This window comes from Eucalyptus grandis, chromosome 4 (genome assembly GCF_016545825.1).
Source record: "Eucalyptus grandis isolate ANBG69807.140 chromosome 4, ASM1654582v1, whole genome shotgun sequence".
Classification (NCBI taxonomy): domain Eukaryota; kingdom Viridiplantae; phylum Streptophyta; class Magnoliopsida; order Myrtales; family Myrtaceae; genus Eucalyptus; species Eucalyptus grandis.
Genome location: NC_052615.1, coordinates 15720474 through 15746398, shown reverse-complemented (window position 1 = coordinate 15746398; position 25925 = coordinate 15720474). Strand labels below are relative to the sequence as shown.

At 37.4% G+C, this 25925-nt stretch overlaps 1 pseudogene; it reads right to left on the bottom strand.

Moving 5' to 3' along the window:
* Positions 1-11805: 11805 nt before the first annotated feature.
* LOC120286046 lies at positions 11806-15551 on the bottom strand (annotated as a pseudogene).
* Positions 15552-25925: the final 10374 nt, after the last annotated feature.

Here is a 25925-nt window from a genome sequence, read left to right as displayed (position 1 = left end):
AATTGAGAGCTTATCGAGAGAAAACACGAGAGAAAAGAGAAAAAAAAGTGCTTGGAGTGGGAGACTTAGCCAAGACCCTTATGGCCGGGGTCCATCGACAACGACGCGACTCTTCCCCGCCGAATGTCTCCACGACGCTGTCCAACCCTCGGTCGCTGCTGCTGCTCTGCCGCGACGAACCTCCCTCCCTGCCTCACTACGACGACACTGCTGCCTTGATCCGAGAAGCCCTCTCCAACGACGATGGCAAAGCTGCTACCCTGATCCGAGAAGCCCTCCATAGTGATGACGATGAGCTGCTTCGATTCCCTTACACCAACGACGCTGCTGTCTACCCTGCTCCGAGCCCGGCGCTGCCTCTTGCTGTTTTCGATGACGTCATCCTGAGAAGCCATCAACGAGCCCTGAATTATCGCGACGATCTACTGCCTCTGTGGATTTGCCGGTCGTGCCTCTAGCCGCCTACACCAAAATTTGAATTTGTTTTTACAGGTCTTTCTAGGCGAGACATCACTGCTTGCAACCTTGTCGCGACAAGTAGCGAAGCCGAGCTATTACTGAGCCACAACGAGCACCTTGGCAAACCCACTTGTCCAACCACCGCCGCTGGCCGCTGACCATTGTCCACAAATCTCCCTAGCCACCTGTTATAATTGGAAACTAAGGCTGCGTTTGTTTGTGTTTATGTTCAAAAGTGTTCAGGGAATAGAAATAGAAAAACTATTTCTATTCCGGGGGAATAATTTTTACCAGAAAAATGTGTTTGGTAAACTTATTTCGGAAATAAAAAAAGAATAGAAACATGTTTATTAAATTTGTGTTCTTTTTTTGTTTCTTTTAATTTTTTAATATTTTTATTTTATTTTTCCTTTTTTTCTTTCTTTTTTTCTTCTTTTGGCTGGTCGCCGGCCTTGGGCATGGCCGGTGACCAGTCGACGAGGGCCGGCGGCCTTGCCCGGCCACGGCGAGGCTCGGCCTCGCCTTGGCCGGGTGAGCTTGGGCTCACCTAGATCCGGCGAGGCCGAGCTCGCCCACCACCGATCGCTTAGCGGTGCCCCCCGGGCGGTGGTTGGGCGGCCTCGTCGGATCCGGGTGAGCCCGAGCTCACTTAGCCAAGGCGAGGTCGAGCGTCACCGGCGTGGGCGAAACTCGACCTTGCCTTGGCTAGGTGAGCTCAAGCTCACCCAGATCCGGCAAGGCTAAGCTCGCCCAGCCACCGGTGAGGCCGATCTCACCCACCAGCGAGGCCGAGCCTTGCCGAGCCACCGCGGTGACGTCGACTGGCGGTGGTTCGGCGACGCCGAGCCTCGCCGGTGGCTAGGCGAGTTTGGCCTTGCCAGGGGCCGACGACACTCAGCCTCATCGGGTGCCATCGATGCTCCGGCGAGATTGCCGGCCCTTGACGGCCGATCGCCGACCATGGCCGAGGCCGACGGCCGGCCAAAGAAAAAAAGAGAAAAAAAGAAAGGAGAGAGAAAATTGTTCCGAAACAAGAAACAAGTTCTTTTTGTTTCTTGTTTTGGTTTTCAATTTTGTTCCCGGGAACAAAAAAACAGATTTGGAACAAAAACGCAAACAAACGCGATTCTCTTTTTTGTTCTCGGAAACAAAAAAACAAAAAATCTGTTCTTGAATAGAAAAAGAACGCAACCATGCAGGCCCTAAATCTCTCAATATGTAACTTTCCTTATCGGTTTTTAATTTAATATTTTTTTTGGTAGAAGGTAATAAATGAATTTAATGTTTTATTGCCTCATTTGAACATATCTTGGACTAATGTGATAATTTGAGATATTTTTGGCATTATCCAATTAGGAGATCTTAAGTTTAAAAAAAAATCACTATAATCACTAATTTGGTCCACGAGATGTCGGATCATTTTTTTATTATTTGGATTTTTTTATTGAATTTCGATTATGATAATTGTTAATTTGAAACGCGAGATGTTATAATATTTTTCGATTGTTTTGATGTTTCGTTTTGATTTACAATGAATAACTTGATGTGGGTTTCATATATTTCATGCTTCAATTTGGTGAAATTTCATTATATTGAAAAAATACAAAAAAAAAAAAAAGAAAAAGAAAAAGAAGATTGCATCTCATGTTAGATTCAGATGGTTTTTCCAGATAAAATTGCACGTTAGATATTATCTAATACTTTTAGATAAGTTTCTAAGTAAAAAAAAAAAAAATCTATTTTTTTTCTCCTAGTTTGAATTGGATAATATCTCACTTTAAATCATTTCTTTTAATTATTTATTAATTATGAGTTTTAATAATAAAAAATCCAAGAAAAGGGAGCATGTGAATGTCATATAGGAATAGCTCACCATGTCATTTAATTCTGCGTCATTGTTATGAACCATGTCATCGTGCCATGTCATCTTTGCCATGTCATTCATGCCATGTATCACGTATGCCATATCACCTTCTATGCCATATCATCAATTTCATGTCATTTAGTGATTGTATAAGGTCATTTAACTTAGCATGCATGTTTATTAAAATAGTTTTATTTTAATTGCATGTCATGTCAAATTAGGTCATAATCTAGAATTTTCATTTTACACAAAGCATATAGCTTAGTTTCATAAATAAAAGAAAAACCAAACAAAAGGGAATTAATTAGAGTTGTTAATTAGTTAGTAAAAAACACTTTAGGCTAGGCATTGCATTTTAATAGATACTTTGCAGATATTTGGGAAATTGATTTATGTCCTTTGCTTGCCTTGAGGAATTTAAATCTCTTTATCTATTGTAGCAATATGTTTATTGTATTTAGTTTATTAAATGTTATTTTTTATGATTATATGATCATTCCTCGCATGATAATGGTTAGGTTAGAAATTAATCCAAGTTGCTTGCAAAATATTCTTGAAAATAAAATAGTGAATTTATTAAAAGGGCGTGAAAGTAATCTGAATCAAGTTCCTAAGTCCATAATCTCTGGTTCATAAAAGTAAGTAATCTCCTATAGTCTACTAAAGGTTTCGTTTATTTCACGGAAAATTTCATGTTTTTGGAAAATATTTTCCAAGAAGCCATTTTCCAAAAAAATGATGATATTTTCCAATGTTCGGCTTAAACCTAAAAAGAAGCAGAAATTGTTTTCCATTGTGTGGTATCTGATTTTATTTTTGGGAAAAATTACCAAAAAATCAAAATTTAATTTTAATTTATATATTTATTAGTTATTTTTTATTTTTAATATTTTTTAATTTTATTATTTTCTTTTTGCTTTTCCTTTTCCTTCCTCCTTCTTCCTTCTTTCTCCTTTTTCCTCCATCACCGCATGCCTTGGCGATGGCCAATTGCCCCGTGACCTACCAAAATGCAAATTAATAGGCTCGAGCTCTGCCTAGGTCATCAAGCTCACAGCTTGCCAAATCCAAGCAAGCTCGAGTTCTCCTAAGGTAGGTCGGGCGAGCTTGAGCCTCCCCGGCTCCTTGGATTTAGCCTCGGGCGAGCTCAAGCTAACTGAATTAGGAGAGGCGAAACCTCGCCCCATCTCGCCACAAGTTGATAAGCTCGAGCCTAGTCGATATTTGGTGAGCTCAAGCCTCGACGACTTGTAGCAAGACTCGAGCTGGCTTATGATTGGTCGCCGACTGCTATTAGGGGTGAGCAATTCTAGGTTGTGTAGGTTCCAACTAGAATTTGAAATCTACCCATTATAATAGATTTCTCATTTTTTGAAACCCGGAACCTACCCTATATATCCTAAAACTAAGACCCTACCTTGTCACAGTTCCAAGATCGGTTGTAGGGTCTACCCAAGTTTCACTTATATTATTATTAGTTCACTAACCATAACTTATATTTAAACACATGATAAATATGAACATTAATAGAGTAAAATCTTAGTAATTAAATGAATTCTTAGACTAGTGCTTTCAGATTATATACTCATCATCGAATGGTATGAAATATTGGAGATTTGCACCCAAACATGGACCAAGAAAAACATTAAAAACTTGTCCCAGGTCTCAGGTTCTAGGTTACAGGTTCTAGATTCCAAGTTCCTCCAACTACCAACCTAAAACTACCCATCGAAATAGGTTATTTTTTTTGAAACCTGGAACTTACCTTACATACCTTGGAATATGAAACCTACATGTTTCCACCAATCCGATTCTCAGGTTCCAAGTTTTACCTTGGCACCATAGTCACCCCTAGCCACCATCATGGTCAGCGATCGCCCAATAAGAAAAAGAAAATGAAAGAAAAGGAAAAAGAAAAAAATATTAAAAACTCGATTTAAAAAAAGAAAATGAAAACATAGAAATAAAAGGAAAATGTGTTTGATGAAAGAAAGTGAGATAGTAGAAGTTATGGAAAATGTTTTCCATTTTCTAAATAGTGAAAAATATTTTTCCCACTTTTGAAGGTGTTTTTGTTAATAGTGGAATATGTTTTTCTTAACTAGTTCATTGTCCATGAAACAAATGCCAAAAAATCCAAAAAACATTTTTCTAGAAGTTATTTTCTATGAAACAAATTGAGCCTATATATTTAATCAACCTACTAAAATACCGATTAGTGATGGCTCATAAATGAATTGATCTTGCACATTAATAAACTCGAAAGTTATAAATTGGTATGGATTTGAGGGAAAAAAGTGCAAGTTTAGTAATCCATTAGCCATCCCCTAGTTGGTTCAATGGAGGGAAGTTCACAATGGGAGAAATTGTTAAAAGGCACATGTGAATTGTGTTAGAAAAATCTCACATTGGAAAATTGGTATGATATGGAGTAGTTAATATATCCAATTGGTCAATAAATTATTGGCTTAAATTTTTTAGTCAAGATGGGTTCAACTAGATGTGTTGATGTATTCGGACTTAAGTTCCCTCTTTACGATCTTCCTAAGCAAAGGTATCATACATCCACTACTCGTAAGAATTGGAAGGACATTTGGCAATGAAATCTAAATAGTTGTTTGAGTCCTAAGCTAAACTCCTATCCTTTTTAGTTCAGTTGCTTTCGCTCCTGAAGTAGCTTTCCTTATGGCTTATGGCTATTACATAGCCGGTTTTTGGAGTTTCATTCTTTTGAGTAATGCTAAGTTAAGCTCTTAGAGTTTCATTATTAATCAAAAGGATTAGCTCTGCCCTATTCGTCAATGGGGTTATTCTCTGAGTAAGGGTCTTCCCCAGCTAAAGAGGTCTTCTCTGTCTTATTTGCAAATATTTACTACTCGATTCATTGATTACTTGATGTCTTGACTACCCACAGATTGAGTTCCAAGTCATGACTCGCTTTGAAAGCAAAAAACCTCCTCCATCTATGACAACTTATCTTCTAGCTCAAGAAGAAAGCTAGAGAAACTAAACTAAACAATCATTTACGTTGGATCCCTTCTAGCCTAGCAAGCAGCCTGCATTTATTCCAAACCTTTTTGTTTGCCTGAGTAAACAAAAAAGCTTTCTCATTATTGTTGCTTGGTAAACTCTAAAAAGTTCACTTCACTTCAGGGTCCGAAGGAGATGTAGCTGCTTTTACTTTTTTTCTCTTTATCAAGACTGGCTTGGTCTTCAGTGCATTGCACCAAAGCTTATGGAGCTTATGATATCCTGAAAATGGGTCCCTATTTCAAAATATATGAAATGGTTATTTTGTCGATGCGCTTATAGTCACTTTACTCTAAACTGATCACTCATGAGTTAACTGATCTATTGGGCAAGATCGTATAGGGTTAAAACGCGAAAGACTGAAGAATTCGATCAGGAATAGACCGCTTGACCATAAGAATCGACGAGGGTCAATATTACTCTATATAAATCAATTAGCGAACGGATATAAATCGATTCAACATAAGTGCGTAGTCGATTCGCAGGTGATTATGCACGATTACAATATTCGCGTCAAACCACGATAAATCGATTTTCTATTGATATTATATTCAAAGTACGTAAGTGAACTCTCGCGATTACACGACAACCAAGGGTCATCCGCAATTCGAAGATGCACATATGTGGATCGAAAATAATCGGCCACCAGTCAACTGCGCGAAAACCTCTAAAAGCCCATCGATCGAATAGGTCGTACTAAAGTTACATTCTATCAATTTTAATCATGAAATTTAATTCGATTTCGGGTATTGAACTTTCGAAGGTTTCGAGATTTTAAAATTATTGGACGTCATCACATTGTCCATCGAATTATCGATGAGTCTGAAATTTTTAGAAAAGAAAATATCGGAAAAAAAATTCGGATCAAGAGACAAAATTTAAATTTTGGACCAAAAAGACTATTTTTATAAAATTAAAGATAAAAGAAATTTGAGGGAACAAAGTTCTTAGTTGAGAGGAAATTTTGGAGAGTGGATGGAAGGGAAAGTCATCAAGATTTTAGGAAAATCTTGAAGTTTTTTTTCTCTCTCTCCCTCTTTTTCTCTCTCCTTTCCTCCCCCTTCTCCTCTCACGTCCAACCCCTCCTCCCCCTTCTGCCAAACCCACCCACTCCCCTCCTCTCTCTCTCTCTCTCTCTCTCTCTCTCTCCTCCCTCACGCCACCCTCTACCACCCCCTTCTCTTTTTATTTTCCTTTTCTTTTTACCCTCTTTCTTCTCCCTTCCCTCTCTTTTCTCTCCTCCCCCACGCCATTTCCCTCCCTCTTTCTGCCGACCAACCTCCATCTCCCCTCCTTTCTCTTCTTCTCACGCCATTTTCCCCCTCACCATCATCTTCATCCCCTCACCACCATCTCCATCCACCACACCATCCATCGCTGCCATTGCTACCACTACTCACCACCACCCACACCACTCCTCGCCACGGCAAACCACCGCCAAGTCCCCATCAAGCTTGACCGCACCTCCATCATCACCATCTCTACCGCCGAGCTTTCGAGTTGCTGCCGCTCAAGCCACTCGTCCATCAAGCTGCCTGCATCATCATCACCGCCCCAAGCCACCCTCGCCATCACAAGTCGAGCCACCAGCCAAGCCGAGCCCCCCTTGAACGTGAGCTCAACTTCGCCGAACCGCCACCGTCAAGTTTCTGTTTGAGTCACGAGTCTCATGTTCTCAAAGCCGTCATGCCACCATCGCCGCGAGCTCACCGTCGCTGGAAACCTACAAGTTAACTTCCTAATTGTGGATTAAGGTGTTAATTACGTTTAGGGGTGGTTAGTTTAATATTAATGGCGGTTACTATTTGTTAATTTTAGTTTAGCCTTAATTGCGATTAGTTTAATATTAAGTACGATTAGTTTAATATTAAAGATGGTTTAGATTAAATTTAAGTACGATTAGTTTAAGTAATTATGATTATATTAATTAATCGTGGTTAGATTAATTAATTGAGTTTAATTTAATTAATCGTGATTTATTTATTAAATTGTTATTTATTTAATTAATCGTAATTATTTTAGTTAACGTCGATTACTTTTTAATTAATTATAGTTAGGCGAATTAAATTGAGTTTAGTTTAATTAATTGTAATTATCCTAATTAATCGCAATTAGCTTAATTAATTGTGATTAGTGTACTTATTAATAATGGCATATGTGATGTACTAAAATGAAGGGGGTGTGTGAAGGCGAGGTAAGATTGTATGCCGTTACGTGTTTAGGCTGCCTCGAGGCGAATTAGCTTCCTAATTGAGGTTTAGAAGTTGACTCGTTGAGATTTATATCTCATCCCGTTGTTGTTAAATATTTTCAGATCCGTAGTATGGAGAACCGTAACGTGCGGTTTGAGGTCTTGATGGACCAAGATGCAGGCATGTCTGGTATTACTTTTGGTTGGCCTCGTCATTAGTGAAGTTTAAGCTAACCCCAACCCTCTTTAACCTTTTTTGCCTATTAGTTGTTAGGAAGTTTTCTTCTGAGGTAAGCTTGTAAATATCAAACTTCCTAGGGTTAACAAGTGAATAAATAAAGGTGCCGCTTTTGGGAAATCGCCTATTGTGTTTTACTATCCCTGATTTGTTGGTTGACTGGGTGTTTATTTTAGTTGCTTCCGCATATGTGGAAAGATAAAAAGAATGAGTCGGTGATGTGTCTTAGGACATCGCATTTTTAATCGGCCATCGAGGGATGTTTGCGCGCTCAAGATTCGGGGTGCGACAGAGCCTATGCAAAGCAAGCGGGTAGAATGAAAAGAATGCATTGGATGGATGCCCAGGCATTGAGAAGGAAGGATGCTTTCAGAGGCAAAAGGCCATGGGGAGATACCGTCTGTGATCCATGGATCTCTGATTGGGAAACTGTATCCAAGCTCCATGGCTAGTTACAAGTCATTTTCTCATTACTTTGGGTCTCTCATTTTCTAGTTTTATAGGCATTACTATAGTGGGATTTCAAAGTCACTTTTACACGAGAAAGGGGGACCACCCTCTAAGCCTAAGTATTCCTCAATGACCAACGGCGTACAAGTACCGTGAGGGACACTCGCTCCCTACACAATGATCAACTTGTGAAAATTCAAAGATCTCCTTTGACTCCCGACTATTGCATTATAAGGAAATAAATTGCATCCCGGTCAATGCCGTTAAGATAACGTAATTCGTTTATATCTTATCACCACTTGCCAAAACTAGAAGATAAAGAACAATTAATATTTCATTTATGACTTGGGAACATCACACAGCACCCGTAGCCGCAATGGGAGAAACAAGATTCTTCAATAAATATGATAGTGGATCTCCTTTCAAATGTTCCTTCTTTTTTTGGACCATTGTCATGACCCCAAAATTGGAATCTCAATGCTTATTTGAGACATTGAGCTTAATTTTTGGTTAATTTTAGTTCTAGGAAAGGTCCATGAAGTATTCAAATCCCTTATAACATGCATTAAAACTCAACTTTAGTATTGGTGCTTAATCTTTATCAACTAATTGGATACCTAGAATTAACCCAAAGAGTCCCCACAAGGTTGAGTAACCATCAAACTAAGTTTGAGTAATCTTATGTAGTTCAACATTATCACATCAACAAGCACAAGGTACTTTACATTTGAAATGTCCTAAAATAGTTGCGATATTTTTAATTGGATAAAGGTTAATTTTTCATTTTCAGTCATATAAAAGATGGTGATTTCTATGAGAGGTACTAGATTCAAAACGTTAATAGACAAGGCAAATAATAGTCGAAAAGATATCGGTGACAATGGTAATTTCAAAAGGAGTCAATAGACGTTGGTAAATGACTTAAATATCGATTGATAAACTAAACTTAACTCATAAGTTAAATGGAAAAAAGTTGATTACTACATCCAATAAAAATAGAAGGCAATTTTGACTAACAGTTGATAAATTTCAAGTGTTAGTAAGAAAAACAAATTTGAATGGATAACTGACTCTAAATAAGAGTTAACAACATAATACTTACGACTTCCAAAACTAGATCATTGAAAAGTGATCACTTCATAAAAAGGTTCATAAATCGAAACTTGGTAAGCGAGGCAAATAAACTTTGGAAAATCAATAGACTAGTTGGCAAATGTATGAAAAAAAAAACCAAATATATATACATATATAGAGTTGGTAACTTAATGGAACAAAAGTTAGTAAGTTAGTGCAATTGAAGTTGGTACTCTCTAAAAAATGTTAATAAATATAAGGGGTCGATAACCAAGGTAAAAATGGAAAAATAACCCAATAGAAAAGTTGGTACATTCAAAAAAATGATGAATGTATAAGACCTCAAGCTTATTGCAAAAGTATAATTAAGTCTTAAAACTTACAAATAGTACAATCAAATCCTAAACTTGACGAATTAGTACAAGTATGAATTTCCATCACCCAATATAATTTAAGTGATGCAACATGCTTAACGTCTATTTTTTAACTTTTTTTAATAATAGGTTTTTCAATATTTCTGAGGAAAATGCTAACTTGAACAAATGTTACCACGGTGCCAAAAACAAAACAAAAAGAGCCAAATTAAGCCAACGAGTAAATAAATAAATAAAACGCAGAATATACATAGAGAGAGAGAGAGAGAGAGAGAGAGAGAGAGAGAGAGAGCATGGGCTTGAAGCAGTTCATGAATAATTGATCACTTAATGACATAAGGCTTGGTTACTGATTGTCTTGCTATACTAGAAGACGAGGCATAACAAATTTTTCGCGTGAATAGATGATGCATTTTTCCTCTAGTAAATACATCAACTTAAGTTATGGGGTGATGCTCAGAAGAAATTTTTCAGTTTCGCTAGTGTGCTAAATACTGAAATATGTCCTAAAAAAATAAATTATTAATGAAAACTAAGGGTAACTCAAATCTACATTACTCATAATAGGTGTACTCCGAATGAACAAGTCCAACCTTATATGTGGAGATAAAAATATCACAAGTGTCATAACCTTTATACGATATTCACTTAAATGTTATAATTTATTTATTCGATTACTTTTTGTCCGAATAATGCCCATTTGAGTCTTTTACAAAGTGGCAGTACCACAGCTGCTGCTCTTGAGTGTTGTTTCGCCACTTTCCGTTGCTTGTTTCTAAAAACCACCATCACCATCAGAATTTTTACCCTTAGAAAGCCAAATCCTGAATTTTGCAACAAGTTGCCGCCACACAAGCTCTCAGGCGCATACACTCGCCACTGCGAATAGAATTCATGCGCCTCCAATGAGCCGATGCCTTCGAGTGATGTTTTGATGCTTTTGGTGGCTTGTTTTTGAAATCAACTCCAAGATCAATCTCGCCGTCCTCCAACGAGTCAAATCTCGGGGACCAAATCGCCAATCGCCACCGCAAATGCCACCGAGCGAGCGCCGCTATAATTGCGATCTACGCGTCGTCACACGCTAGAAGCCTCTACGGCATTGCGGGCGTCATCTCTCACCTGCCAGCCACGTGCATGCTCTAGCCAATTACTACTAACGTCACCGCCACATCATCGTGCCACGTCGTCAGTTGACCTTGCCCAACTATTGACTGTCGACTGTTGACCAGTTCAGTTAGACCGGCCTGACCATTGACCGATCGTTCCCACGTTTTCCGATCGTTTGCTAAGGTATTTCAATGTGCTGAGTCTGTTTTCGGCTTTATTTTCTACCCGTGTGCCCTCTTAGTGCCGGTTTCTTCACATCTCTTCTTCCGATCTACTAATTTTACACTGCAAAGTCACGTAGTAGATAAACTGATAGTCTAAATTCAGACCATTTCACAATGAATCAAACTATATATTCTGGGCTCATAAAACATTTGATTTTTTGAGAGGAGGTAGATTTGGCGATATGTTATCAGTGATATTCGTCACCTACTAATATTACCGGTGAAACTGAGGACAAAGTTGTGGAACGTTTGGAGGAATGGGATAGCAATAATTATCAAATCCTCATCTAGTTTTGAAACACTTTGATTTCATCTGTCCGACTTCAGTTTGGTCACCCTAATATAACACAAGAAACTTGAGGTCTACTTGCCAGCTGATATTCCACCTTAGACATTGTCCATATGTATTCACTAATATGCCGGTGTCTGAAGTTTTCATCTGGAAACTGATAGAATAACACTATGTCCTCCTTTCAATGTGCAGGCCCTCCTAAAAACTAGTTTTGGTAATTGGTTCTCAACACCGATTGATGTCTATGAGTTTATTATCTAACATGAGAGCTCTTCCTTTTTCGGGATAAATACAAACTCAGGTCATGTTGCCCTCGTTATCATAATCCTAGCTGTTGGATTATCTCTTTTAATTGCTGGAATATTGTGTATCTGTTTGAGGTCAAGAAGATAGAAGAAAGATATTGAAAGCAGGTTTGCATTACTCTGCGTGAGTGATTGGCTGAGAATACTTTACGCGCAGGGTGAATAAGATCCTCCGTGGAACATTTTAGCAGCCAATAAGTTCAGGCAGACTTCTTGAGAAACTATTGAGAAAGTTCAAAATGCTAACGCCATAACGTGCAAAAGCTTCTAAAATTTTCAGAAACTCAGACGATGGTGATCTCTGACTAAATGATGACAGATTCGGTAATGGCAATAGATATCGGAGTCCACTGATTGCTCTGGAAAACCTTTTAGAGGCTACCATCATTAACGTTATTTGCAAAAGTGATATCCACTTTTTCATCAAAGGTATCCACCATTGCAATCCTTTAACAGAATCCTGGCAATGATGTGCTATGAAGCGTACCCACACAATTTATCTGGTAATCTAAACAATGAATCGTCTAAATGATAGCCTCAAAATCTCGATTACCATGGACCTGGATCAGCATGATTGCTATCACTCGGAGACCCCGGCGACATTATGTTGCTAACAGATTGGTCCACTTTGTGGTTTGATCGATCAGAGTTCAGACCACAAGGTGCCTGTTTGCACTTCTTACCAGGAAAGAAGAACGAAGGTCTTTGAGGCACTGGTATGCTAATAGAATCGCTGTTTAACATCAGAATCACTGAATCCATGGTAGGGCGGTCTTCCATGTCATCTTGGACACAGAGTAAGCCAATGTGCATGCATCTGATCACTTCGTTCACAGAATAAGCACCACTTAAAGCTAGGTCCACTACTTTCAATGGCATTCCATTGCTCCAGTGCTTCCAAACCTAAAAGAATAGTTATATTAGTAATTTTTGTTCAAAGTACTGTTGTAATTCTATTAAAAGTGATTTTAGCCAAAAAGGAATGGCTTTATTAAGATACTCACATAGCCTAGCAGGTCCTCATCGCAGTCCAGTGAGAAGAATTGGCTGTTTTTTTTGCCAGTTATAATCTCCAGCATAAACACACCATAGCTGAAGACGTCAGATTTTATGGAGAAGTGTCCAAACGTCAGATACTCAGGGGACATGTAGCCACTACATCGAACACAATATGTTAACACAGTTGAGAGAATGTTTAACTATGGACATATTCTGCCAGAAACAAATTAGGACGAGTCTGCTTTTCTTGCTTGTCAAGAAGATGCTCCAAGTCAATGCCAATGGCACATTGTTCATTGCCAATAACAAGTCAGATTAACCGATGTTGTACTTACTATGTTCCAACAATTCTTTTAGTGCTTGCTTGAGTCTGATCAGATTTGAAGATCCGGGCTGCACCAAAATCAGATATTTTGGGTTCATGTCAGCATCTAGCAAAATGTTGCTAGCTTTGAGATCACGATGAATAATTCGAAGCCGAGAATCTTCATGAAGGTATAGCAGTCCACGCGCCACCCCTACCATGACTTTGTAACGTACTGACCAATCTAGTTGTCCCCTGAGCTCAGGATCTATTCACCAGTCAAGAAATTAATCTGTAAGTTCCATCGACTAATACTGGCAAAATGCTCATGCCCAAATCATCACATATAGTTGCTTTCATAAACTTTGGATCAATGTTCTCATTATCAAGTAATTCATTTTCCCTATCTACTTCTTCACTGTGTTCTATCTTTAAAGTTGCATTCGTGCATGTAGAAATGAAGTGACGGAGAAACTAAGTAGAATAATAACAAGATGTTTATTTGTATTACGTTGTCCAGCTGTCACTAATATATCTATTGTGTCTTCATTTAGCCAGAATAACATTTTCGTCTCATCTTCTCTTAACGAAACATATCATTTAGATTGAAATTCTGGAGAATTAACGTGGTGAAAAGGAGATAAAAGAGAGGCAAACCAAATAACAAGCGATCGAGGCTCCCGTTGGACACGTATTCATAGACCAGTATTGTTTCATCTCTTTCCATGGAGAACCCCAGAAGCCTGACCAGGTTTCTGTGTTGAAGTTTGGCTACTAGTTCAACCTCGGTCTTGAATTCCTCCACACCTTGTCCAGAGCTCCTAGATAGCCTCTTTGCTGCAATTTCTTGACCACCAGGCAATGTGCCCTGATAACAGAATAGACATAAAATCAAATTTACCAAAATAGACACATCTTATTGTTTCTTCGTTTGTTATACTTTTGGTTATTGCGTTTATGCAATTGGGCATTGAAATAGGATAACCAGATGCATAATCTCGAAATTTTTCCTATCTAACTAATGTAAATGAAAAAAAAAAAAAAAAATCCCTGGTGCTTCGAGAGGCTTCACTGTAAACGACAATACTACATTATGAATATACACGAGAATTAGTTAGTGTTGGCTTCTTGATAAATCAAAAGCCGAATGATATCTTTGAGCATCCTAATTACCTTGTAAACTGGACCAAATCCACCTTCCCCTAACTTGTTGTCGTTCAAGAACTTATTTGTGGCGGCTTCTATTGTTTGCAGATCAAATTGCAGGGAACGGAGCTCAGAAATTTGCCTCTGAACTGGCAGTTAAATGGTTCACATATCTTTAGACTCTAGTGAAATGAAATCAATAAATTGTATTTATGCAATAGCATTGTTTTGCCGAGTTACCAATTGGATGTTCTTCTATGCAACTTTCGCTGTCCCTTCTTAGAACTCCTCTTCTTCTTCTTCTTCCTCTCAGTAAATGCTGAGCTATCATGTAAATAGGTAGCGTCAATCCTACAATAGCAGCGAAAGTTGCGGCAGATATTTTCACTTGAAAGGGCACCGTCCCTGCATTGTCGCAGCTAATAGTGTCATTGACATACAAGAAAGTGTGGCTTCTTCCAGTTATAAAATTCATCTTCCAGCACATACATAAGAGCAGGATATTCCCCAACTCCATTCGAAAGCTGTTTCAGACAATTAAATGGACTGTACTTAACTAAATCGAGCTGTGAGTGATATAACTGTAAATATTTTATTTGTAGCTGAATTGAAAAGAAAAAATTTCTTTTGCTGGCAGAAAACTCTAATGACATCTGGAAGAGCAAAGACTCAGCTTAAGCGGACAACATGAATTCTGTTTATCTTAGAAGAAACAACAAGTATGATGATGAACTTCGAAAAATAAAATATGAGGGGCTACCTTACCTTTTGAGCTTCTCTGATAAAACGGGTAAATCTCGGACCGGACAAAGCAACTCGGAAGCAACACTCTGCCCCGATTTTCCCCTTTTGGATGCTTAAGAGGTTAGATGTTGCATTGCGAAGGCACTCCCAACAATCGTTCTTGGAAAGATAACGCACACACTGTGCAAACGTGTACAACTTTTTTTCCCGAGTGAACTTGGCCTCGCGATGGCCATACATCCTAGAAGAATGCCAAGCAGCCTCTCTTGCAGCGCTATTCATGGTCTTGTTCAGTAGCTTCACGAGGTCATCTGGATTTTCTGTGTTCTCTCCATTGTAATCGTCCAACAGAGGTTCCATCTCCACAGTTGAGGAGAAATTCACATCGGCATAGTGCAACATGCACTGATCGTACCACAGGATAGAGACTTTGGTCAACTGGCATAAGCGGGTTATCTCAACGCTCGCGTTCTTGATGCATTCCATGCACTCTGTCTTCGAGACATCTCCTCTGCACATAAAGCTGCCATAGACGGCCTCGCTCGATGTGACGGAAAATCCTTCATCACGGTCGGAACTTGCACTAGAGACGAGATCATGAAGAACACGAATGAGGTTGGCTTGGTAGGTGCTATTGGGAGCGATGGTGCTTGAGTTTGAGCAGTAATGTCTGCTTATGGTGAGTGTGAATTCAGCAGCACTTATGGTGGAAAAGCTGAGCGTGCAAAGAAGTAGAAAAAGCGTCATTGGCATCTTCTCACTCTTTTGCTGTGCGTGTGGTATGTGAATTATGATGAAGAAGGGGGATTCGTTCTTTATATTCAATTGTGAGGCCCCAACATGGATTTTTAAATAAGAGGAGAATTCTACTGTTCTGAATAGAACAAGTTTTGTTCTTATGATTGATATATAGTTGAGGGTGTTTTGATATTTTTATGAACACCTTAAATATATCAATTCTTATACAAAATTACGACCTTCTATTAGTCTGACTTAGATAAATTGTTCCAATTATATTTGTGGAACTTTGTAAAACATGTGAATAAATTCAAGAACGTCGGTAATCAAGGCAAAAAAAGAAATGCAAAATGGTAATACAATAGAAGAGTTTTTTAATTAATGGATAAATAAGGAATAAATGTACCGAGTGACTAAAAACTTGTCGCAAAAGTGTAATTAAGTTCTAAAACTATTAAAAAGTGAAATCATGGCTAAAACTTGACCAATAAGTACAATCATTTAACTTCTTCAAATTTGAGTGATGGAAAATGCTTAATGATGGCATTTATCTTAATAAGTCTTTCAATTAAATTGGTTGAACTTGTAAATATAGCAATTTTAAACTAATTTTAAACTAACACTCGTATTTCAATTTGACTTTCCTATGAGATATTGGATTAAGATGAAAGAAATTAAATTTTTGTTGAAAAAAAATAGGAGGACTGGTTTTGGTAACTAAAACAAAGTACAAGGACTCAATTTAAATATTTCTTTTAGCACGTGGATCGAAAGTCTAATTTTTATTGAAACTTTTATACGTAGGTGCCACATATTGATTTGTCAATGCTTAGTCAGCATATTCCATTCACACATTGATTGTAAATTAAAGAGATAAGTGTACTAGAAGTTCTAAAATTTGTTATTAAAATATAATTAAATCCTAAAACTTTCAAAAAGTGCAATCAAATATTAAAATTTGTCAAGTTTGTGCAATCAAGTCTTTTCATTTGCTCCGTTTAACTTGGCAAACAGAAAATACTAATAAACTTTAGGACTTAACAGCATATTTTAAAATTTTTATGATCTAATTGCACTTTCATAACTAATTTTAAGACTTCCAATGCATTTATCCCTGAATTAAATTTTAATCCCAAAATCGTTGCCACAGAAAAGTTGAGGGACTAAACTATAATGAAGTATAGTACATGGACCGAAACTGAAGTTGGCTAATAGTACGGGGACGATTTTTGTAATTTCCCCACAAGTATACTAGACTTACAAACATTACTTTATGAGAGCGGACGCACCAGAATAATAAAAAATTCTGAGGACTTAAGACTGACTAGTAACAATGTATCGGCCCTATGCTTGGTGGGGTGTGTCACGGCACTTTGATTCGTGGGAATGAACAGACCGACATCGGAAACATGCCTGCCTTTCGATTTAAAAGGGCAATACCATATAACTAGAATAGAAAAATATTATCGCATTTAGGCTACCAGCATCAGCTCGTGCAAACGCCGGGGACTCCTTTCACTCATGACATTTCCAATCATAATGTATTTTTTAAGATATATTAATTAGGGGTGTCCAAATTAGAATGAAATGAACAATTAGCATTCCACTTAGACGTGTGGAACATCACGAAGTACATGCAATGGCAACGGGAAAAACAAGTTTTCTCAATTTATGTAGGAGCATTTCTCATTTCAAATGTTCCTTTTCTTAGGACCATTATCATATTATAAGTTAGATAACAGATAAAAAAATAATATGGAAAATTGTAAATGAAAATGATCAGATCATTGCATAAACATATACGGCGATGGAGCCACGATATCGAGTAAGAAGGGTCAATCTTGTAGAAGCATCGTGTTACAAAGTTTTCAACTCAGCACGAAGCACTTATGCTGCCATTTTAAGCTCTACTTAACGACTCCAAAAATCAAGGAAAGTGATAGTTTCATAAAAGAGTTCGTAAATTGAAACATTGATTAGCCAAACTAATAAAATTTGGTAAAGCAATAGAAAAGCTGATACGTGTGTGGAAAATTCCAAAAATACCTCGATAAGTAATTCAAACGAGACTTGGTAACTTAAACCAATAGAATCATGTCTAGATAAATTTGTTAAGCATCATGTGAGAATGTTGACACGGACCTCATTCGAATAATTAAGAGCAAGAACAAACTTCCCACGAAAGCTAGAGAAGGTTGTTTGCTTAATTATTTGTTTGTTTTAATGTCTTTTGTTGATTTTTAATGGCATTCAATGATCTTTTCATGAAAATTTCTTAAGAAATGATATGTTATTTATAGATTGGTAGTACCTGTGATGATTATTGAAAAACTTAATATGTCCAACTCTCTCTCTCTCTCTCTATCTATATATATATATAAAGTATACAAAGAGTATAAAATATTATAAATAATCAATGTGAGATAATTTGACACCTCATTATACACATAAGGTCAATTAATAACCAGATTTGAGACTTTCTTCTAGAAACTTAAGAAATTGCACATACTGATTTGGTCACATGACAGTATTCTCTTCGCGTGCTCTTGCTTAATCTTTTTAAATTTTTCATCAAAAATATTGTTGAGTGGCTGACTAATTAATATGTGTATATACTAAGTGCGTCTTCTTTAATGATTTGATTTAATAAATGAAATTGTTTTCTTCCGACAAAACAAAGGTTAGGGTCTAAAAACTACATAAAGGGGGGAGACGACCCCACTTAAAGTAAAGTCATGGGATAAGATCGTTGTTGTGCAAGATCCATTGAAGCATGTGGTCCTTAATGAGTAAAGCACCTCCCTAATTATTAATTAGTAAAATTCTTTTTTGATGGCCAATCAAACTCAAATTAGTAAATCTCACAAGTCAAACACCGTCCACTTTGTCATTTCAGTAGACAAAAAAGTTCAAAATTAACAAAGGTTTTATGCTCTAACTTTTCTCAACCTGTAAGTTCTTGCGTCAGCTCCCACTTGCGGTTGCCTCCCAATTTCTGATCAGAATATAATAAATTATGTAGAGGGAATAGCCTCTTTTACACAGGTTTAAATAAAATCTTTGTCGCGATCAAGTGAGATTAAAAATGCTAGTAAGTAACTCCAATTAAAATTGATATTTTGTTGATAAGCTCAATGCACAGGTAACCAAGGAAAAAAAAAAAACCATAAAAAAACATGGTAAATTGAAAAATAAATAAAGGATCAATGTACTAGCAAATCTAAAACTGGTCACAAAAATTTATTCACGTCTTGAAACTTTAAAATAGTAAAATCAAGTCCTAAAACTTGATCAATTTGTACAGTCATAAACTTTCATTAATTCCATCAAATTTGAGTAATGGAAAATGTTTAATGTGATATATTTCAATACTCTTAAAAAAATTAGTTTCTTTGATTTTTGCAACATTACTGAGGAAAATGCTAACTTGACCAAGTCAGCCATCATCATGGCTATAGCCAAGATATGACAGCAACGAAAAAAACAAAAAAGAGGAAATACCTAATGACGATTAATATAAGCTTTATATACGCAAACGGTCTTATCCTCCAATGGCTTAAAATTTTTAGATTGTAGATTCTCAAATGGTAGGACATCGCATGAGAGAGGAGATAGAGCTAGAAGCTATTTTGGCACGGTTTAATTTTCTCTGTTATAAACTAATGGAGCAAGGAAAGGCAACTGGTGCTACAACCCCTTTAAGAGTTGTCATATGAGTCCGATACCTAATACGGACTATTCAATTTGAGCCATGACTACTCTACACCACTCGTGATTCAAAGGTTTGAGCTTGGCTAGCACATCATTGCAATCTCTTCAAGATGTAAGCTAACGATTCAGAAATCTCTCCATACAAGATATGCCGCAACTAAACAACGCAATCAAGTCGTTAGAAGTTTGCTTAAGACATGAATCAAACTCATGACCTTGGCCAAAATGTGTCTCATCTACCGTTAGGTCCAACCACTGTCGTGGCTAAGCATGGGCCTGTTAATGCACGCTTTGTCCCAACATGCAGTTTAACATAGTTAAATATAAGTGAGTGGACAAACCCACATTATTTTGCTTCAGTAGTTGGGTTCTGTTTCGACCACATTTTCTGGAGTGGGATCCAAATGGTGATGATGAACGAGAATCACATGGAAGAGGTAAGCCAATGAAATTCGGAAAAGGAGTTTGTTGTAGGCTATAACTGGTGAAGGGTTCAACCACATTTTCTGGAGTGGTCAACTCTCTCCACAAGTGGTAAACGCATCTTTTTTCTTCTTTTATTTAAATCTATGAGTCGATGGGAAGTGCCGCAAGAAGCCTCATATTTATTAGGTTAACATAAGCAACAGTATTGACACCCTTTAAATGGGTCCGCGACCAAGGAATGGCATTTCCTACGTAATAATTCCACTTTTCTCCAAATGTGCACGGAATGTGCTCGGTCAGCACCAGCAAATCGACACGTGGTGCCTATCGATTGTGCTTTTGGTCCTCCGCTTTCGGTCCTCCCGCTTTCAAGAGTGTTCCATCTCCGTCCTATAATTTGTTTTAGTTATAGGATTAGTCCTTGATTAATTTTCAATAAGAACTTAATTTCTTTCATCGCATAATTATCATAAATCTTATGGAAATGTCAATTTAAAAAAAAATTATTAATTGATCGTTCCTGCATTTATCAACAATCTAATTGACAGCCCCAACTAGGACCAATTCCATCACATGCAATAACTTAACATCCACATTTTCAGTATAGATTCATACAAAAGTATTTAGGGGGACTTTTAGGGAAAAAATGAAAATAATAGTATAGATTAATTCTAGTATTACCGATTACATATCAATCAAGTGTAAAAAATATAATGAAAAAAATAGTTACCATTTCATTTGTCACAAACAACACACTACGGCCATTGGAGAAACAAGATTTCTTGATAGATATGAGTGTTTTCTTCTTTCAAATTTTCCTTGTTTTATTACCATTATCATATGTCTAAGTTCCTTTTCAGTATGGAACATTGTAAATGAAATTGATGGAATGCGTGCATAAATAAATTCAGGGACAGAGCCAGCATATCAGTCCAGTGGGGTCAATCGTGTAGAAGCACCATGTTATAAAGATCTCAATTCAGAACAAAGCACTGGTATTGCCATTGTCAAGCTCCATTTCGTGACTCCAAAATTGGAAACTCAATGCCTATTTCAGAAATTGATCTCAATATTCTGTTGATTTAAGTTCAAGGAAAGGTCCACGAAGCACTCAAGCTACTTATGACGTGCATTAAAACTCAACATTAGTATCAGGTTACCTTTGTTTCGAGAAAAATAAACGATTTGAAAAGCATTTTCCTAAATATGATTACTTGTGTCACTTACAAAAAATAAAAGAAAAAATAATATCTTCAGCGTTCACGAAAATATTTCAACTTAAATTGTTGTTGATAATGAAAAAATTCTCAATTGCCTGATTATTTCAGGTGATACGAGTGATTTATCTTTAGGAAAATGTTATCCAAATTATTTATTTTCACGAAACAAATGGAGCCTTAATGTTTAATCTCATCATCCGATTAGATACCTAGAAACAACTATAAGAATCAACACAAGGTTGGGTAACCATCAAACTAAGTTCGAGTAATCCTAAGTAGCTCGAGATTTCTTACGTCAGCAAGCACAACGTACTTTTAATTTGAAATGCCTAAGAAATAATTAAAAAAGCATCACCTAAGTATTCGGTTGATTTGTTGCTATTATTTGAGCCTGTATTTGCACGGTCCAATTTCTCAAAAGGAGTTTGGACACATTTGATCATAACCGGCCTCTTTAACAAGAGGAGATTTAGCAACGTGACCTCCAATTCTCGTTTCCTTCACGGCCTCATTGTTCAACGAAATCGAGCTCTTCAAAATGTTCTTCGAGGTTGGAATGGAGAGGTTCACCACCGTGAAGGAAGGTGTTGGGGACGTAGACTTAGCCAAATGCAAAATGCGTGGAGGGTTAAGAGAGAAAAGATTTGAAGCTGCCATAGATAGAAGCTCCTTGTCTCAGACGTGAGGATTTAGATTAGAGAAAGACCCTGCCTTTTTTTATCGAGGAAGATGATTATTTAGTGGAGAAAAATAGAACTGGTGAGAGAAAAAAAAAAAAAAAGAGCTGAATGTGATGAAGTACAATGATAATTTAGATGTGGAATCTCATATGTTTGTGTCACGGGCCGATCGATTGAGATCGTGACCGTGCGGCGACTCAAGCTCTTTTGGATCGCCTAAGCCAAGTCTTGCTCGATCACTCGCTCGCTCACTCAGATCGTAGAGAGAAAAAAGTTTCTAGAAAGAAAAGCTCTGGAAAGAAACGAGCCTTTGTATTGTTGAAATAGTTGGATGTATACAAATGAGGGAGAGGGCACCCTTTCTTAAACGAGAGGCCCTCTAATTACATCCATTGATCGAGAATTCATCCGGTGGATGAGATCGCACCGCCAAACCTACCAACTACCAACACTAATGACAAGAGAATTCTAGAGTTTGGCTCAATAACCGTATCGCCCATCCTTGAGACGTTCCGAAAGAAGTCTTGTTGGGAATCCTAACGATTGCAAGAGGTCCTCCACGGAAAGGCATGGCCCTTTAGCTACAGAAACCTCTTGGCCGTAACATTTGCCTCAAGTATAAGCCAAGTTCAATGAGATAAAAATAATGGAGGAGCATATGCTCTCCTTCTCAAGTATGATCACGCTTTTCCTCTTTTACGGCTTATTGGGTTAGCATTAGAGTTTTGTTTCATTCGAAGCTAGCACATCATATATATGATACTGCATTGCGATTTTCTGGGATAGGAGATGGAGAAAGACAACATGATGTGGCCATGGAATAGAAATAAAGTTTTTTTTTTTCCTGTTAAATCTGCTTATAATGTAGCTATGGGACCTAAGAATGAAACTTGCATGAAAAATAAACATTCATGTTCTTAATCATAGGACTGACAGTAAGGTGTGGAAGCCGATCCGAATCATTGATTTTCAGCTGAAGATTAGACATTTTATGTTGGATTTGTGTTCTGGTGCATTAGCTACTGCTGAAGACTCATATCGAAGAAAGATCATAGAATCCTCTAAACGTGTCTTCTATGATGAAACTAAAACTAATGAACATCAACTCAAACTTTTGATAAGTAGCTTTCAATGCAGGTGGAAGGACAACGGTTGAGCTAGGAGGACTTGAAAGCTCCGCTGAGGAGGATTTCTTATTCTTGCTGGAATATTTGGAAAGTTGGGGATGCCGTTGTGTATCAGATGAAGAATGTCGTAGAATTATCAATTCTTCCGGCATTTCCCTTTTATGAGTTTGCAGGTGGAGAAGATCTAAGCAACCCAAGGCCGAGCCCTATATGTCGTTGATGCAAGTGTATTACCAAAGTGTAAATGCATCCGGCAAGTTTGAACCTAATTTCTCCATTTTAGACAAATTTATGTTGTCAAATAAAGTTATCTATTTTGAGTTGACATGTTTATATATTCAAAATTAATGCCACATGTTATTTGAATGATCGAGATTTTCAAAAGTTGTGCCACTTAAAAGATCACTTGAAAATTTGGACACTAAATAAACGTAATGCGAAAGTTGTGAAATTATAAGTGTCCTTTTCGTCCATCTTTCCGCCATCAGTTTTACGACTCTTCAATTGGCTTTTATAAAGTTGTGCAAAAGTCTTGGCCCGTGAAATTCTACAGTCCAATCTCACTTTCTGGCCAAGCGGCACTTTGTACTATATGGTCTTTGACTATTTTTATAGACGCCACCGGTGACGACCAAGGTAGAAGGAACTGAAGCGGAAGATGAGGGTAGTACTCGCGCCCTTTCCTTATTTCTAACTTTTTCAAGGGGCTTCGATCCCTCCCTCCCAAAAAAAAAAAAAATGTACGAGCAAGGGGCGTAGAAATTGGGGTTGGTGTTGGTTAAAGAGACAAATCGGGATCGGGATGATTATTTAGAATTTGATTGACATGATTTTTGTAAAGCGTCATGTATGAAATTTTCTGACCAAATGGAGTAGAAAAAACTACCTCCTAATTTTATTTTATTTTTATTAAAACTTATTTTCTCATCCATGAGCAGTTAACTTGTGTCCTTACGAAATAATTGTGCTTTTTCTTTTAAAATTATTTTAGTGATATAAACTTATATAAGTATAGAATTTCTCTAGTTTCTCAAGTGATCAATACCATTCTAAACTTGTTGTACTCTAGTGCATTTTGTCGTAGCTACACAAAATGCATTACCACACAAACAGTTCAAGAATGTCAATGAATGACCAAGATTTGTTCTTTTCCCTCATTCATCAACTCATTTCAATCATCACCAATTCCATTATACCAATGTGAATAGAGTCAAGGAGTAAGGAAAATTTCCAACTGATATGATAGGAAGATAGAGCAAGGAATGTAATAGAGTCACGACTTACCTTTTTTGTCCAAAGGGAAAAGGCATAGGTTTAGGAGTATTACTTAAAAGATGGACCTATAGCCCCTAATTAAGCATGGACTCACTCAAGACCATACCTCATACGACATTAGGATGTTCGTAAAAATCTTCTAATGAGAAGTCGCCGCTAATTTATTGGGATTGTCTAGAAACCAAATGAGTCATGAAAATATACCTCACTTCCCACACAACTAGGGAATCTAGAGTCGAGAACTTGATTATATTAATTAACCAATTAATGCATTTTCGATACCTAATTTGTCTTTTTAAAGGAGATTCTTATTAGGTAGTTTGGATTAATTTTAGACCTACTCACTAATTTGCGAGGTGATCATGTAACCAACAATAACCGAAGAAGGCATTGAATAAATTGCAAGGAAAAGTAACATCTAACAACTAAGAGATAATTAAGCATCATTCCTAACTAAGCTAAAGGGAACTTATAATTAATCAAGGGTATTTTTTTCTAAGAGTAATTGGAACCCTATGATAGAGCCATAAAAGCTTATTCGATTGAGTATGATTTTCACTAAGGATTTTCACACATTTAAAGAAAGGACTAGCCAAAAGACTTCTTCAGCCATTTCCAAGATATTTAAATTTTTTGATGATTTTCTTGATTTTTAGGAAATTTTTATTTTTAATATTTAATTTTTTTACTATTTTTTTATTTTTTATTTTCCAAGGATTTTTATGGATTTTTTTAATTTTAAAATTTTTCTGAAATTTTAATATTTTTATGGTTTTCTGAATTTTTAATGTTTTTAGAATTTTCTGGATTTTTTATATTTTTTAATATTTTTTAATGTTAAAAACAATTCGGACCGGGTCACGAGACCCGGCCCTAACAAACCGACCCAGACCCTATCTGTCCGGGTTGGGCTAAACCAGGCTGGTCTTAAAGCCAACTTAGAAAAAACAAAAAGACCTATGTAAAATTTTTTAGAAAAAAAGGGGCGGCCCCCAGCCCACTTAGAGTTTAAGCCACTTCAGCACAGCCCATATCATACCAGCCCATCGACCAGCGAGGCAGACAAACCACGGCCCATTTTCTCTTTTCTTTCATTTTGTGTTTTCTTTTTTAATTTTTTAATTTTCTGGTTTTTCGTTTTCTTTTTGCTTTTTTATTCTTTTCCTCTTCCCTGTGGCCTTCTTCTTCATTGCACTTCCACGCCCGACTCTCCACGGAAGCCATGCTTCAACCCGAACCTTGCCCACACAACAACACCGGTGGGAGCAACCACCATCCCTTCCATCACCGAACCACCATCGTCCACCGATCGTCCATTTCTGGCACGGCGAAAAACTTCGGTGATTCAATAACACACGAATATTTCACGTAAACCATACAAAAATGTAGTGTAAGCAATAAAACTAACATGATTTAATAGAGATAGCAACAGGCACTAGTCGACTCTAAGTTAAAAACACAAACTATATTTTGGCTCTCTTTGGGGCATTTTGTCTAACACTTGGTATGCAACGGCTAAAAGGGACATAGGGGCTCAATTGAGGCTTGGATTTGGGCGAGATCAACACGAAGTGCACGAGCGACACCAGAGGGGCTGACTTAGAGATAGTTTAACACACTTAGAACAGATGTGAATGCAGAACAAGTATCTTTGGCCGCAACATACCCACGGACTCAGATTTCTTTTAGGCAATTCAACATAAAGTTAGCATACACAACCAAAACAGAGGACTTTCAGCCTGATATGGACTCAAGTACAAACCTAGACTTCTATAAACATGTACCGGGACATCTAGGAGCTTTCATGGAGGACCGGTGAGGCCGAAGCTCGTGCGAACTGGTTGACAGTGAGCTTTGGCCCGACACCTAAAAAAAAGAGCACATGGCTCAGGTAGGCCTACCTAGATCTTAAGCGATGGCAAAACGCTCTCTCAATCTCATACT